The 17038-nt window shown below is 44.7% G+C and overlaps 1 long non-coding RNA gene across 3 annotated transcripts in view; it reads left to right on the forward strand.

Moving 5' to 3' along the window:
- The window catches only part of LOC116791902, a 39004-nt gene extending 24010 nt beyond the window's left edge, over positions 1 to 14994 (forward strand). For all 3 annotated transcript variants that reach the window (XR_004358899.1, XR_004358900.1, XR_004358901.1), the window contains 2 exons: positions 13091 to 13244; positions 13612 to 14994. This is a non-coding gene — a long non-coding RNA (uncharacterized LOC116791902). The remainder of the gene's footprint in view (positions 1 to 13090; positions 13245 to 13611) is intronic.
- The last annotated feature ends 2044 nt before the right edge of the window (positions 14995 to 17038 follow it).

The raw sequence follows: 17038 nt of genomic DNA on the forward strand, positions 1-17038 counted from the left end.
TGAATTATATTCACTTTGGTGATACACTGTCAAATTCAATCTTGTATAAAATTCCACATCCTTTCAAATGGAGGAAACCATTTGAATTTGTATCATCAGCAGCTGAACTTTCCCTTTCATGGTTTCACTGGTGGCACAACTAGCTGGGGCTGGGAAGTTCATACACAAAGTCTCCCAGACATCTCTGAAAAACAGAGTTATTTTGAGAGTCACTTAAATAATAGAAAGGGAATCTTCTTTTCATTATCAAAAATTAAAACAGAAGGAAAACTTATGTGCTCAATTGCAGGAAAAATCGAGGAAGTTGCTGCTCAGAGAATTTATCAGCAGGAAAAATAAAGAAACTTGTTGCTGAGAGTATTTACCAGTAACATGAGGCAGTTCTATAGAAGGTCTGGGATGTTGAAAGGCAGTTGTTTCATCTTAACACTGCCCCAGCTGTGATTGTTTCTGTGTGCCTGAGCATCTCAAAGCATCAGGTGCAGACTGAGGTCTCCTTCATGGGTGTGGTGTTCACTGGGAGACCCTGATGGTGCTCACTGAGAGATCCTGTTAAAACCTGCAGGTTTTAACATTTCTGAGGCCACTGGAAGGACCAAAATGTTGGATTCAACACTTGTGTAACCAAATGGAAACCAACAGGCTGCCTTTGGACTTAGAGCGACATTTATTTATGGACTTTGTTCTTAGTTGTGAGGTGGATAAAGAAATAAATGTGGGCCCAGTTTATGGTTATTTTGTCACTGCAATAGCAGTGGGATGATGCTGGTAGGTGTGACCCTTGCTGGCTGCAACCTGTGCCAGGACCTCTCCACCCTCCCAGGGTGGAATTTCATCCCAATATCCCACCCAACCCTGCCCTGTGTGAGTTTAAAGCCACTCCCCTTTGTTCTGTCACTCCCTGCCTTTGGAATTGTAGGGGAGAAGGAATTTGCTGGGAAACTCTGGCTGGAGGAAGTTGGCAAAGACTTTGAGATGGGAGAAGCAGTGTGGAGACAGGGAGAATGAGGAGAAGGAGCTAAAATATCCCAGAGGAAGTGCTGTTTTCCTGGAAGTGCTCTAGTGCAACCAGTGTAAGGTGGGTTTTGTCCCCACTGCCCAGTCCTGTGCTGTTTGCTCAGGTTTAGCTGCTCCTACAGGACTGACCTGGAGGTCATGGGCAGGTTTTATCCACAGGGATAGGGAAGAGGATGATTAGGTAGGTTGGGATAAAGATTTTCATGCTCCATGAAGCTGCAGTTAAGCTCATTCCAGCCTCTCACAGGGGCATGAACACCGTGGGTGGAGGCTGGAAACATCCCCCACATCCCTCACCCCGTAGCATTTGGGCTGAGTGTGTTTCTTACGATTTTGGGAGTTAAAACACACCCTGATGGGCATATATCCAGGTTTTTCTCTGGCATACTGACTCCACAGCCCTGGAAAAAAACAGAGGAGAAGGGAACTTCACCTGCACACGTTTAAGACTGTGCGTTACCCATCGTGTTGCTTTAATGCCCATTTCTCTCCAGTGAACTTCCCTTGGGGGTTTCAGGGATGTGTCACTCCTGTGACTCCTCACAGAGGAAAACAGGAGCCTTTGCTGTGACCAGGGATGGTTTGGGAGTGATTCGTGGGGTGGGGAGCCGGGCTGGGCACAGTTCCAACTCCAGAGCTCTCGATCCCATTGATTTTTGGCTTTGCAGCTCCGGGTCTTGCAGCTCTATTGTGGAGTTTTGTTTCATTTTCAAACCCATTTTTGGGCATTGATTTAACATTAGACAGCAGAACACCAGCACTGTTTTATCTGGATTGCTGAGACTCTAACAGCTAGGCTTCAGTGCTCATTAAAATTGTCCTAAACCCAAATAATTACAATTTTAATGCCCTAATTCTAATATCTTTTCAGTTTATTACATTTCTGTATTTTCAGAAGTAACCTCCAGCCCACTGAATGCAGGGTGAAGGAGAAAATAAGGCCTTGCTTTTACATTTTAATGGAATTATTGATTTTAGTTGTGTTGATACATATCCATTTATCCACTACACCCAAATATTCATAAAGACTTCTTAATTTTAAGCCTCTTCGTTTTGCCTTCATTTATATGTCATGACAAAGTGATTTATCAAGGAGGAACTTCACCAGCAAAATTAGGCTGTGGTACCACTCAAGTAGCAATTCATCAAAGACAAATACCACTCAATTTTTTCTCATGTCTGCAACTTCATTATCTGCCAAAATCCATTAGAAGTTTGTTTTCTTCTTATAGCTAAGGACTAACCAAGAGATTTTTATACTTTTACACCCTTGAGAACATCTATTCATCATTATCTTCACAACATTCTGGACAAGACATCTAATAATGTCTCCTACCATTTGTCTTGGCTCGTTGTTGAGAAGCATTAATGACATTTCAGTAATTTGAAAAAATATTAGTAATTAACCGTGCTATTATAAGACCATTAATTTCCTCCATATTAATATATATTTTTCAAAAATTAGGGATAAAAGGTATTTTTGGGCTCAGACCTTCAGCATAATATGCATCAGCTGCACTAAATCCACCAGGTTTGTGTTTCCTGAGATGACTCCATGAATGGGGTGGGATGTGAGGACCCTCATTTTCGGGATAACAGGAACACAGAGATAGGAAATCTGGGCAAAGAAGACCAAGTCCAAGCATTTTGGGCACCTCTGAAATAAGGTGTGCATAAATATTCCCGTTTCTGTGAGTCACCAAGATGGTTTCTCCCCAAACTTGCCATTTTTTTACTGGTTTGTGAACTTCCAATAGAGTCAATTTTTTTAATAACCATAATTACCTTAATTTCTACCTGAAATGCTGAATCTGCTCTAGGAGGGGATAGTGCTGCAGCTCCAGGCTCTCTGCAGCACCGACTGATCCTGATAAATTTGGCTTCAGCCTCTGGCTGCTGTTTTATTTTGTCTCTCGTGCTCATTTATTGTGGTACAGTCACTGTGGAAGTATCACTGCAATTCTAGAAAAGGCTCCCATTTCTGAATTTAGTTAAAAAAAAAAAGGGAAAAAAAGGGGCAAAAGAAGTTTTTTAAGTGTATTTTGCAGAGCAGGAAGGTTGTAGTTGCTAGTCTTGAGTTTAGGAGAAACATTGTCATGGTGTGTGTAGTTGGTGTTGTTCAGCATCGTTAAGGGAAGGCTAATTTAGCATAATAAGTATTTATGATGATTTAATGTTACTGGAACCCTAAATGGTGATTTGGTGTCACTGAATTTTCTCCCAGAGCTGGTCTGAAGGCATCATAGGAAAAGTCATGGATTAGGGACAGAGCTGTCAGATGGGGCTCATTTCAGCTGCCAGGACAAAGGGTGGGAAAAATCCCAGAGAAGCTTTCATTTGTGGGCATCAGCAAGAGAAATATATTAAATATATTAAGAGAAATATCTTAAATATGTCTAAACCCATGCCTGTGCTATGATTCTCCTGACCATCATGGCTAGGCTTCGCGAACGAAGATTTGGGAAGGCACTACCACAGTTGTGCAAAAAGAGCTTTTTCAGGATTCAGCTAAGGAGTGACACAGAGAATAGGAAGAAATGAATTTAAAAGGAAAGCCTTAGGTGAATATAGGCAAATTTGATATAAACTGTAAGCTATCAATGCCACCTTTTAATTGCTTCAAAATATGGGCCCATTTACATTATTAGGTTGATACCACATGTTTTCTCATGGAACTTGACGGTCTGTGGATTCGTTTCTGTGCCTTATTCCAGAGAATGAAGCAAAGAATTCACTTGTTCCTCAGTATTTATTGCAGGAGGTTTGATCAGCTGTCTCTCAGTTTTTCAGAGAATCTTGATTTTGGTTTTTTTTTTTGAAGGACGTTGCTCTGTGTTTCTGCTTTGAGACACAGTCTGTGTGGTGCCGTGTCTCGTGGTTCCCCAAGTGGGTTGTCTCCGACTCTCCATGAATTTTTCATTTGCCTTTCTCGAAGCCTTACAGACAAGACAGAAGTTTCTGGCTGCTTTCAGACAGCACAGAGGCAGAGATTGAAATATCTTGTGATGGAAAACTAAGTTTATCAGCCGTTTGATCAAGGACGAGGGAAATGTTCCTTAAGGAGAACACCTCGGTATTCCTGATTATTTGTAACCTTGAAAGACAGCACAGACAGAGAGAGATTGCATGGAATAATTTTTTTTTTTGAAGTTGTGACATTAAACCATTGTCTAGCTGTGACACCTTTTTCAGCAGGGTGGTTAAGAATGAACGTCAGTCACGGGAAGTGAATCTCTTTTACTCAATGTGGGATTTTGGGGAGTGGGAAATGGTGAAGTGCAATATCTATGGTATAAACTGTCCAAGATCTGCCAGGTTGAGCAGATTAAATGCTCAAAGATACTGACTGTGATTGCTGGTTTTAATAATGATGGATGGACATATTTATGCCCCATCCCTGGAAGTGTCCAAGGCCAGGTTGGACGGGGCTTGGAGCAACCTGGGATAGTGGAAGTTGTCCCTGCCCATGGCAGGGGGTGGGACTGGATTAAGATCCTTCCAACCCAGACCATTCTGGGATTCTGTGAACAAGTGGAGGAGGTTTCAGACAGACCAGGAACCCTTGTGATCCTGCTTGTTCAAATGAGGTGGCTCATGAGTTATTTATTAATAGAGTTGTTTGTATTTGTGTTTAATCAAAGTATAAAAACTGTAACCCATAGAGCTCAATAAAGTCATCCTGGTTTGGGCACAGTTGTGGGGTAATTTATTTTTGGTTCATGTGATGTTGGAGCTCTTGAGCAGATTGACAACTGTGGTCTTTATTCATCTAAGGTGGGTTTGGAGTCTGAACCCTGGTGAGGAATCCTGTGCCTGTGTGGCCTTGACTTTTCATGCCTAAATTCTCCAACAATTCTGCACAGATGAATTAAAAGCATTAAACTCTTAAAAAAATTGCAATTATGCCAGAAATATCAATCAGTGATGCGTGAGAATAAATATATTAAATGAAACCACTTGAGATCTTGAGATGTGAGCCAGTTAACACTGAGTGTGCTGTATGAGCAGGGCAGTGTTTGGGATCCACATCCACAGCAAACAGTGCAATCTGCTACATTTGGAATCAATGGATTTGCATTCCTTTCTCATTTTCTGTTGGAGAGTCCATCTCATTTCCTGATGTTTGAGGAAATCCATGCTATGATATGTAAACATCCTGAAATTTAATCAGATGGCTTTAGATTTGTTGCAGTAAACAAAGCTCGGCAATAATCATGGGATACTATGGATTTCTGATTATTTCTATCATTTAAATTTAGTTTGATGTTGTGCAGCTCATTACTGAGGAGAAAATGGTGATTTATTACGTGAGAGTTTATCCTGGCTTAGGACTAATCCCCACCTGTCCATTCTAGGTGGTATCTGGTGAGGAAATCAGAAGGAACTGGATGTGTTACTGGTAGGAACAAAGTGATGGACTGAAGTACACCTGGAATTCGTGCCAGCTCCCAGAGTACATCATGTATTGATTCAATCTGACATGCACACACCTTGCAATGCTCTTCTCCAGGGACTCACGAAATAAGGCTGGAAGAGATCTTTCCTCTTGCCCAAATTTGCAATTGAGATGTAAATCTTCATGTTCTCAACTCTCTCTGTAGTCAGAGAGTTTCTCCCAGCTCTGTCCAGTGTTGACCTGTCTGTGGGTCAGGAGCCATAATCATGAAGGCTTTATCCCAATTAACAAGGGAAACCAGCTGGAAAGTCAAACAGCCTCTCCTAAATTAATTATGTTTTTTCTATATGTCATAAAACACATTTTATTACACTGGTAATGGTTTGGCTTTTTAAAATCCCAGAGAGATCTGTGTCTGGAAGCAGCATTTCATGGGCAGGTTCAGCTGATGACTGAGACTTTGTTGAAAAGAGGAAGGGCCTGGGTTATTCCTGAGTTTCCCTGATAAATCCAGGTTCCTCTCTGTGCTGGTGAAGGCTGGAGGTCTTCATGGGACCACCCTGCACTTGGCTGCACCTCACAAGTGCTCTCCTCAGATCTGTGTTTGCCCCTGGGATAAATGAAGGTGTTCACTGAAGTCCAAGTGGAAATTTCCTCCTCCAATTCTTTCCTCCTCCAAGAGGAAAGAATTAATGTAAGTAAAAAAGGATTTTTTTTTTTAATTTGAGTTTTAAATGACACATTCAGACACAACAGTAATAATTTACAAGCACCTACAAGGAGATTTAAATTTTATCCCAGGTGCAGTGAAGTGCACGGAGAGGGCCTACAAGAGAGCTGGAGAGGGATATGGAGGGACAGGGCACAGAGAATGGCTTCTCAGTGCCAGAGGGGATAATGGGAAGGAATTTATCCCTTTGAGGGTGGGGAGGCCCTGGCACAGGTTGCCCAGAGAAGCTGTGGCTGCTCCATCCCTGGAAATGTCCAAGGCCAGGTTGGGGCAACCTGGGATAGTGGGAGGTGTCCCTGCCCATGGCAGGAGGTGGAATGAGATGAGCTTTAAGGTCCCAACCCAACCCAAACCATTCCATGATTCTGAGAAGGGAGAAAACCCCTCCATGGCTTCTATTCTGAAGTGTTATTAGTGTGACATTCAACTTAAAAAGGAGTTATTTAATTTGATTTCATCTGCAACAAGGAACGGGGAATGAGGGTAAAATAAACAGGACTAGAACAGAAATGGAAGGATCTGATTCATACTGTAGCCCAGAAAAACAGAAATTCTGAGACCCTGAAAAAAACTTTGCAGGTTTTTTTCTCAAGGCACTGAAAGGGAATAGTTATTGCTCCAGTTGGGCTGGTTTTTTGTCAGTTTTAGCTCAAGTTGTGTGTGGTGCATTTGAGAAGGGAGCAAGGTTTGTGCCTCTGTGATGCCAAAGAGAAGTAGGTTGTTCTTCATTATCCTCACAAGAAGTTTATTTTAATGGTAGGTTGATTTTACTGTGTGTTGTATAAAGTCCCTCTTTTTTCCCCAAAAAAAATTACCAACAGGAAAATGTCCCATTAAGTGAGGCATTAAATATTTAACCCATTTTCGGAGAAGAACAAACAAAAATTTGAAGAAAACTCGTGAACTATCATGCCTCAGATTTAAAGTTACCCCCTCAGAGTGACCAGTGATCTTTGGATATTGAAAAGGGAGGAATTCTGATTATTAAAATACTTATTATTAAGCACAGTATGATGGTGTTTAACTGCTGAGCACTGATGGCTATGCCAGAGTACACACAGGGATGTTTTCTGCCTGGGGAGTTTAAAGTCTGGAGCAGGAAATTTGAGCAATAATTTCAATAATTTATCCAGTGGGAGCCAAAGGAGCCTGGTTTCCTGTGGGAACATGTGCATTCCCAGGCACAGGGGACACGGTGCTGCCCAAACAGCTGCATTTCTCCCCTTGTGATGTGTTTTGATCAGAAGATGGCAGCAAAATCTTATTAACTGTATCACAGGCTCTCCTCAGCCGTTTCCATCCTCAGGGGTTGGAGATGCTGTGAGGAGTTTGCTGGAGCCAGCTCTGATTCCATTCCCTGCTTCAGCCACTCCAGACAAAGCCTGATGAGATCCATGGAATGCAGTGGGCTGGATCCTCTCCCTTCTTTCATTTTCCAGCCCAGCTGTTACAGAGGTGCTTTCACAGTGGCTTTCTTCACGCTGGCTGCAAAAAGCAGATTCCAGAAATATCACCAGCCTGGAGCCAGGCTCTTCCCAGTGGTGCCAAGAACAGGATGAGAGGCAACAGGCAGAAGCTGATGCCCGGGAAGTTCCACCTGGACACGAGGAAGAATTTTTTCTGTTCAGTGTCTGCACACTGGAACAGACCAGAGAGGGGGTGGAGTCTCCTTTTGGGGGGTGTTCCAGAACCACCTGGACACAGCCCTGTGCCATGTGCTCTGGGATGGGCCAGGTTGGACCAGGTGACCTGCTGTGTGCCCTTCCAGCCTGCCCCGTCCTGGGATTCTGGGAGCATGTGGAAGCCCTGCTGGCCCACAGGGCTGGTGGGCTCCTCCCAGCTGACTGGGGCAAGTGGTGCAGCTGGGAGGGCTCCACTCTGGTGCCGCCCTGGCCAGAACCACCCACCTGCTCAGGGCAATTCCTCATGGCATCGTGGAGCTGATGCTTCTGCACAAGTGGATGAAGGCCTCAACCAGGTTTCTGTCGCTTGGCTGGACCAGTTGTGCTCTGGATGGTCTGTCTTTGGTGGGATCACTCAGGGCGGGCCATTCCTTGTCCATCCAAGCCCTTTTGGTGTGGCTTTGTGGTGGCCACGTGTGGGTTTGTGGTGGCCATGTGGGGGTTTGTGGTGGCCATGTGGGGGTTTGTGGTGGCCACATGGGGGTTTGTGGTGGCCATGTGGGGGTTTGTGGTGACCACCTGTGGGTGTGGCTTTGTGGTGGCCACCTGTCGGTTTGTGGTGACCACGTGTGGGTTTGTGGTGGCCACCTGTGGGTGTGGGTTTGTGATGGCCATGTGTGGGTTTGTGGTGACCACTTGTGCGTTTCTGGTGGCCACGTGTGGGTTTCTGGTGGCCACGTGTGGGTTTCTGGTGGCCACATGTGGGTTTGTGATGGCCACGTGTGGGTTTGTGGTGGCCACCTGTGGGTGTGGCTTTGTGGGTTGCCACCTGTTCATGCCTTTGGCACAATCAGCCCTGGTGAAGCCCTGGGCTCCTTCCCAAGGTGTCTGGAGCCAAAGCCCAGGTTTCCACAGGCCCCATTCCCTCTTCCCTCTGGTTCTGAGCCACCAGCCTTGATCCTGCTCAACCACAACGCTGTGGCTTTGCATTTCTGTGCCTGTTGCCTCAGCACCCAGTGTTGGCTGCTGCCAGGGCACTGCTCCCATGCTGTGGGTTCAGCTGGAACCAGCACCAAGATCTGCTGGTTGCTTTAATCTCTTTAATCTTTCCTTGGCTCACAGTTGCTTTTTGGGAGCTGGTGTTAGAGCTGAGGCTTTCCTGGAGGGCTTTGGCTGCACACTGGTGTCTGTCCTTCTATAGAAAGAACATATCCAGAGGCACCTTTCATTCCTCTTCCTCCAGGAAAGGCCAACTCACAGCTCTGGCTGCTGGGGCCACACACAAGTGACATATGTTTCTATATATTTTAATAGGAAGTAATATTTGTGTACACTAATGTCGAACAGCATCTTAACACAATCACATGGAATTCATACAGGACTCATGATTTGATCCTAGAATTGCTCCTTTTCTTTTTTTTTTTTTTTCCCCCTAACCAAAATGCTCTTAGATTAACTTCAAAAATAGGCATTGAATTTCTCTGTAGCATTCTGGGTATTTTCTCTCTAAAGAAGTGTCTGTAATTTATGATCTGTAATTAGAATCCAATTTAATAATTACATGTCCTGCAAGGAAATGTTTCTTGAGCAGAGCTTTGTTCTTGTGCAGCTGCTGGAAGCACAAAGCTGCGGATTATAAGAAATAGTTCAGATGAAAATGGACTGTTGAGGGCAAAGTACCTTCAGAATTGATCAGAATTGCTGAATGACAAATCTAGTTGATCCAAATGACTTTGCTGCATTGTATATAGTGTCAAGATACCCATCTCATAAGCCTGCATGGCATAAATCACTCTGGATGCAAAAAAGATTAATTTTTGTGACTGTTTAATGACAGATTTCTATATGAAATTTAGCAGATCAAAGACAGGGTTTGGATGGTTTGTCTTTCCTCTAGGAAATGCCATCACAAAAAAACTTAAACTGAAAATTCCACAGCAGTTTTTCTAGGATTTCCTTCTTATGCTCAAAAAGATACACAAAAGCCTTTATCCCCCATATCATTAACTTAAGGCTAATTCAGAATTATTTTAGCCTTAAACATGAATAATTTCAGACTGACCTGATGACAGGTTGAAATTCTTTCCTAAACTATGGAGTTTAGCTAAAGGATCATATACTCATTTCATTAACTTCTTCTTCCAGGCAATATTGTACCTTGGAAATGACTTAATTAGTTGAAATTCATAGCAAAGGTTTTTTGGAAAGCTGCCTGCACTAGGAGATGGGGATCATCCACATACATATTTCTAGCTTGTGCTCTATGAATTGATCATATAAATTGGTCAGATCTTCAGAGAATGCTGTGAAGTTTTAAATTTAAGGAAATGGGCAGTTTCTATAATTGCTGGGGACAACTGGAGGCCTGATTTGGTGTCTCCTCACGTGCTTTATTCCCCTGCTGTGTTATAGTGCTGGTAAAAGAGTTGAAAGGAGGCAATGGGCTCAGGTGACTGGTAAAGGGTGGATAATTTATATTAGGAAATTCAGCTGGTTTAATTTTTTAACTGAAAAGACCTCCAAGGCCATTCAGTCCAACCTGTGCCCAGTGCCCACCTTGTCCCCCAGCCCAGAGCACTGAGTGCCACGGCCAGGCCTTCCTTGGGCACCTCCAGGGGTGAGGAGTCCATCACCTCCCTGGGCAGCTCCTTCCAATGTTTAACAACCCTTTCCAGGAAGAAATTCCTCCTGATGTCCAACCTGAACCTCCTGGTGTCCAACCTAAGCCTCCCCTGGTGCAGCTTGAGGCCGTTTCCTCTTGTCCTGTCTCATGGTGATTGATCTCCTCCCCAAAACATTTCTTGGCGTCGTTCATTGTTCCGACTGAGACCCCTCAGCACAGTGAGGGGCTGGTAGGTCCTGTGGGTCTGAACTGCAGAACTGTGGGCAGAGATGGACCAGGTGATGGGTGGAAGAGGTCAACACATGTTTGCAGCTGCAGAGCACAGAGGGACATATTTATAAAAAGGATGTGAAGCCATTAGAGAGTGTCCAAAGAAGGGAAATCAGGATGGGGAAGGGTCTTGATTTGAAGGCATGTGAGGACACTGGGGGCACTTGGTGTGTTCAGCTGGAGGAGACTGAGGGGAGACCTCACTGCAGTTCCAGCTTCCTGGGCAGGGGCAGAGGAGGGGCAGGGACTGAGCTCTGCTCTGGGGGGACAAGGGACAGCACCCAGGGAATGTTGCAGGGCAGGGTCAGGTTGGATCTTAGGAAAAGGTTCTTCCCCCAGAGGGTGGTTGGCACTGCCCAGGCTCCCCAGGACAGTGGGCACAGCCCCAAGGCTGCCAGAGCTCCAGGAGGGTTTGGCTGATCCTCTGGGGCACAGGGGGTGACTCTGGGGATGTTCCTGTGCAGGGCTGAGGGTTGGACTGGGTGATCCTTGTGGGTCCCTTCCAACTCAGCACATCCTGTGAGTCTGTGATTTCCACCTGTGCCTGGGTAAGAAAGCAGTTTAATGCTGGTTTTCCAAGTACACAGAGAGAAGTGAGTGGAAACTCTCTTGAAGGAGTAGAGATTAACTGTGATTTGAAATATTAATGCAACCTCATGTTCAGGCAGTGGGACTTCCCTGAGCAAAGCCATATGTTGAGGTCACTGGGGAGAGCAGGACACTCAGTTTGGGTTTAGATGAATGTGACAACACTGACCTCCAGCACTGAGACAAGTTCAGGGTCTTGACAGTTTTCTGCTCTGTCCTTTCTTCCTCAGATATTCCAGAAGGAGATGTGCAGCAAGAGCAGGCAGGTTCCTCTGTATCCTATCATGTGCTGAGGTGTCAAACCACATAGAGTTTTTTATTTTTTTAGGCAGCTGCTGTACCTTTTCCTGCACTTCAAAAGATTAAATTGAACTCCCCTTAAATGAAAAGCAACAGCCCAAGCTGATAAATCAAAGAAGATGTTACCCTGTGCTCCAGCATTAAAGATTGATGTGTTCGCTCTGAATCTCCTTGGCATGGAGAACATGTTATTTGGCCTCTCCTTGGACCTCTGTCCAGAGCTGTGACTGTGGGCTCATGGCATCTTGCCAGTCCAAGTCTTCCTGCAGCGATTCCTCTGACTGCAGAAGTAGATCCAGCACCTCCAGCCTTTTCTGGGCTTTTTTTTGGGCTTTACCATGGTGAAGGAGTGAGTGAGCCGAGTGTTATGTCCATCAGTGTTAGGACATCACCTGCAGCACTTGAGGTCTCAGCAAAAAGGAGGTGGCTGGTGTCTGTTGTGACTTTATTGAGGTGTCTGTGGTGTCTCCTGCAGGTCTGGCATCCAAGAGCTGCCTGTGGCATTTGGAGTTACTGATGGAATGGCTGCAAACTCAGCCAACCCTTCCCTGTCCAAACAGAGAGACTGTTCCAAGGGGTTTGCAGGGATAGATGTGGTTGGGCATCCCCAGGCAGTTTTGGAAGTAGGCTTGGTTTAGTGGAGCCACCTTTGGAAAATTAAGCCCGTTATCAAGCCCAAACTGGAGCTGCAGGTGGGTTGTGAGGACAAAAGAATGTTTGTCACATCAAGCACCTGCAGCACCAGCACTGGGGGACGTTTTCAGCATCCTGAGGGGCCCAGTGTTGGGAGAAGGGATCTCCTTCTCCCTGCTGGCAGCCAAATTACGGAGTGCCCTGGCTAATTGTGCATTCCAAGTGTCTCTAACATTGCATTTCCACGTAAAAAATTGCCATCCTTGTCCTGGGAACGTTACAAAGTGTCCCAAAACCACGCTCAGGAGTCCAGGTATTATTTTGTACCTGAACAAGGAGAGTGATGAGTTGCTTGTCCCCACACAGATGATGAATATGAGGTGGTACCACAGAGTGATTTTGTCCTGTGGGTGAAGATTGATGGATTTGGGCGATGCTGCTTTTTTTCTTTTCCCCCTACAACCAAATTCTATTCGAAATCCTCCAATTCAGCAACTCAGGAAAATTAATGGAGCTGCTTTATGTGCCTTGGACTTATTTCCATATTTTAGCTTACCCTTTCTAAAATAATTTAAAAACCTTTCAAAATCCCAACATGCAGAGGCTGAGAACCAACCAGACAGACATTCCAGTGTTATTCCTTTTAAAATATTTCATATTATTGCAATTGAGCAAGAATTAGGATAATTTTTAATAGTGACATATGGCAATTAATGCTGAAAATGTTTCTGAGATACTTCTGACTTGTTTATATATTGCTGCAAGTGTTATAAAAACAAGGGGAAATTCCTCTGGAACTGAATATTTGTTTATTTTCAAAGTGAACTGTTACATTAATCACACTGTGTTTAAAGGGCAGCATTTGCATTGGTCTGACCAATGAATCATAACCAACAATTTCCTTTTTTTAGAGCTGAAAGGAGAAGAGAACATACACTATTAGTAACTGATCCATAAACATCCCCTGCAAATGACAACTGTACATTGAAAATTTTCTTTGGAGAGTGAAAAACAAATCCAGTCGTGATGAGGGCTCCAGAAAAGTCATGACCCTTGTTCACATTGGTGAGTAATTTCAGCTTTTTTAGGGATGTGAAGTGGCTGATGTGGCACCTCCTGGCCTCTGGAAGTCCTGAAGTCTTGGGGTTTAGTGGATTTTTCGAGGCATTAGGTTTGTTTTTGAGCTAATTCAGCACCACTGTCTTTTAGTGTAATCTGGAGTTATTTTGGCATTGAAAAGAATATATTTGTGGAAGCCTTTGGAGACTTTCCCAAAAGAAAAAAGCAGCCATGTGAGAATGTGTAGTGAACAATATCCACATAAATTATGACTGGAGGGATCTTACATATTCTAATGGGCTCAGACCACGAACTCTTGAAATTCTGAATATAAATTCTGAGGCTCCCATTAATTATTCCCTTTCTTTTTGAGAGCTGGTGGTGGCAGCAGCATGAGAGATGTGCTGTGGGTGATGGTTCTCCCAGTGACTCACTCCTGGCCTCGAGCAAAGCACTTAATGTGTCCAGGGCTCACCTCAAAAAAGGGCCAGTGTTGCTTTTCTCAGGGTAATTCTCCTGAATTAACGTCTGAGAGATGCTTCCAGTTCCTAAAATAAAAGATGCCTCCAACAATTCAGCATTTGCTAGGGAAAATCAGGATTCCTACAGCTGATGCAAAAGGAGTTTGAGATCTTGCAGTCTCCTTCTGTTCCACGCAGAGAAACCCTGAGTTTCTTAAAAAAGGGAAGAGGGAACTGATTATATTTTTTTGGATTTAATGCTGCAATCAAAGGAGGATGACAGTGAATTTGTTATATTAGAGACACATTATACCTCTGATTTTCTCTGCAGCACCACCATTGGGAGCCTGGGATAAATGAGGACTTTTTAGTGGCAAATCTTTGCGTGTTGTGAAGGTTCCTGGTCACAGAGGTGCTGCTTTTCCAGGGATTTCCTTTCAGTAGGCGCAGCTGACCAAAGTGCCTCTCCAAATGCAGCCCCTGAGACTTCTCATCCCCTCTGGAGGTGACTCCAGTGAAGATCTCCCAGTGTTTCATGGGAATTCTGGTGCAGGGAGAGGCAGGGAACTGGCACTGGGGTGGTGGGAGGGGGGGGATGCTGACAAGTGCCAGGGAGAGGCTTTGCTGTGCAGAGCCATCAATCCTCCCGCTCCTGCTTGATTGCCTTTGGCAGAATACAAGGTTGGGAAGACTTCAGATAAATCAAGGAGCTGGTTGTCTCCTGGCTCTGCTTCCACAGGGATGTGGAATGGGTGAAGCTCCTGCCTCTGCTGTCCCCTAAGGTGGCCAAGCAGTGGCTTCCCAAATCAGTGAGGTGCAGTTTGTACCAGTGCCCAACTAACACCTAGAACCTGCATTTCCACTTTCTGCTTTTTGATTGTTTCTGATTTATTTTCCTGGGGTTTTGTGTTCGTTTTGATCCGTGCACCCGCTGGGGAAGGTGAGGAGCAATCGTGGTACAAACAGCTTTCCATGAGGGAGTGAGGTTGGTGCAGTTTTGCAAGTTTTATTGTCTCAACTAGATTCTGAAAGCACCAGAAGCAGCTCCCCTCTCAGCTTTCCTCCCTAAAAAAATAATAGGGAAAAAAACAGGATCATTTTTTCTCTGACCAACCTCCAGTATCTCTTAAAGAACTGAATTGTTAAAAACTATTAAAAACAGAGCAAAAGGAGGAAAATAAACCCCTGGTATTACTAAGTGAGTGGAAAACAGATCTATAGAATCTACAATGGTTTGAGTTGGAAGGGACCTTCAAGACCATCTCATTCCATCCCCTGCCACAGGCAGGGACACCTTCCACTAGCCCAGGTTGCTCCACCCTGGCCTTGGACACTTCCAGGGATCCAGGGGCAGCCACAGCTTCTCTGGGCAACCTGTGCCAGGGCCTCCCCACCCTCCCAGCCAGCAATTCCTTCCCAATATCCCATCTAGCCCTGCCCTCTGGCAGTGGGAAGCCATTCCCTGTGTCCTGTCCCTCCATCCCTTGTCCCCAGTCCCTCTCCAGCTCTCCTGGAGCCCCTTTAGGCCCTGGAAGGGGCTCTCAGGTCTCCCTGGAGCCTTCTCTTCTCCAGGCTGAATAATCCCAGCTCTGTCCATGTCTCCACAGACGAGGTGTTGTCAATTGTGGTGTCCCCAACACAACACCAAGGTCTGGTCCCACCACAGACCCCGTTCAACTCCACTGCCAAATGCCCATATGAATATTTTATATTTATTATCAATCTAGAGGTTCTTATTACAATACCTTGAGAAGGTGTTTTCCCAATAACAGAGCTGTGTGGAGCTGGAAAGGAGGAATATTGCACCTCTCTGCAGGAAACAAGGAAAGAGCAAGAGATGGAGCCTAAAAGGCCCTGAATGGCACTTTCAGAAACTGTTTCATTTGCAGCTGATCTGAGTTTGCTTTTCCCACATTCAGGGTAAATCAGCCCCACTCTCACAGGCAGGAGCTGACTGGCTCAGAAAGCTGAAAGTCCTCATTGGAAATTCCTGTGAGGTGTTAACTGAGCACATAAACTCTCCTTGGCTGTTCCAATAAAATATAACCCCCCCCCCAGATTATATTAAATCCCTGCCTTGGGATAAGGGCAGCCACCTGATTCCAAGCAACTCATGGTCAGGGTCATCCATTCCAATAGAGTGTTTGAGGAGCAAAAGTTGTGCTACTGCTAAAGCTAGAATTAAAATAAACACATGTGTATAGGGAACAGGACTGTATTATTTTAGCACAGACTTATATTTTTTGGATTGTTTTGCTTTTATTATCTTCACCCCAGTGCTTAGGCGTGACTTGGCAGTGTTCCTTCAAAATTTCTGAAATCCTTTTGGCCACGTGGGCTTTTCAATTCTGCTCAGAGTCCTTCAAACAGCATCAGCAGAAAGTGGTCCTTAGTGTTTGCCTCTTGTGGAGCTGGGGAAAAGCCAAATCCTGTCACTTCTGGAAGTGACTCTTTTGGCAGATCTTAAGGCTGAATACTAAAATATTGAATAATTGACATTCTTAGGTGCAAGTGGAGATTTCTCATCGATATGAGGAGGCTGCTCCTTCCAGTGCTTGTGGATCAGGGAAGAGAAATCCATGTTTGGGGCTCTGTTGGAGGAGCTGGTGCAGGTGGAGGGTGGGCTGCACACCTAGAAGGCAGTGATTTTATTTAACAAAGGGGAAAGGGACAGCAAAATATGGCAAAGCTGGTTGGAATTGAAAGTTATAATACTATTTAAACATTTTAATAGGTTATTTTAATGGTTTGGTGGATGGAAAGATTATGGGAAGCGATGCAAGTGGGCAGGAAGAGCTGAAAGGTGAGCAGGAGAGCAACGAGTGACTGTGGGAATTGAAAGGAATAAAACAGGGATGGTGGGGGGTGAATATTTGTGATAGAAACGCAGTTAAACGGAAGGAAAGACATGGAATAATCAGGTCAGCAGAAGCAGGGATAGAAGGTGGGTAGATTCTTTGGGATGTCTCCAGGACATCCCACCACACCCCAGCTGGGCAGGTCCCTCAGCCCTGCAGTGCCTCTGGTGGTGCTCAGGATGCAGATGTTGAGAGATGCTTTTAGTCTCTGATTTTGCTTTCAATTTTTGGAACAATTAAATTCATTTTGGAGAAAATATGTCTCAACCTGCAAAGCAAACATTGTCCAATCTAAAACACTGAAAGCCATTTGAGTGAAAATGTGACTCAATTTGCTTGCTCCGAGTGCCACTTCTTTACAAAGAACTAATTTGGATTCTAAATGCATCCCTTTTGCTTCTTAATTCATATATGGTGTAGCCAAAGCCACGGATATTGCAGATGATTGCCCAGTGTTTGGATTCTTTTAGTTTAAAAATCT

Source organism: Chiroxiphia lanceolata, chromosome 10, assembly GCF_009829145.1.
Source record: "Chiroxiphia lanceolata isolate bChiLan1 chromosome 10, bChiLan1.pri, whole genome shotgun sequence".
In the NCBI taxonomy this organism is placed as follows: domain Eukaryota; kingdom Metazoa; phylum Chordata; class Aves; order Passeriformes; family Pipridae; genus Chiroxiphia; species Chiroxiphia lanceolata.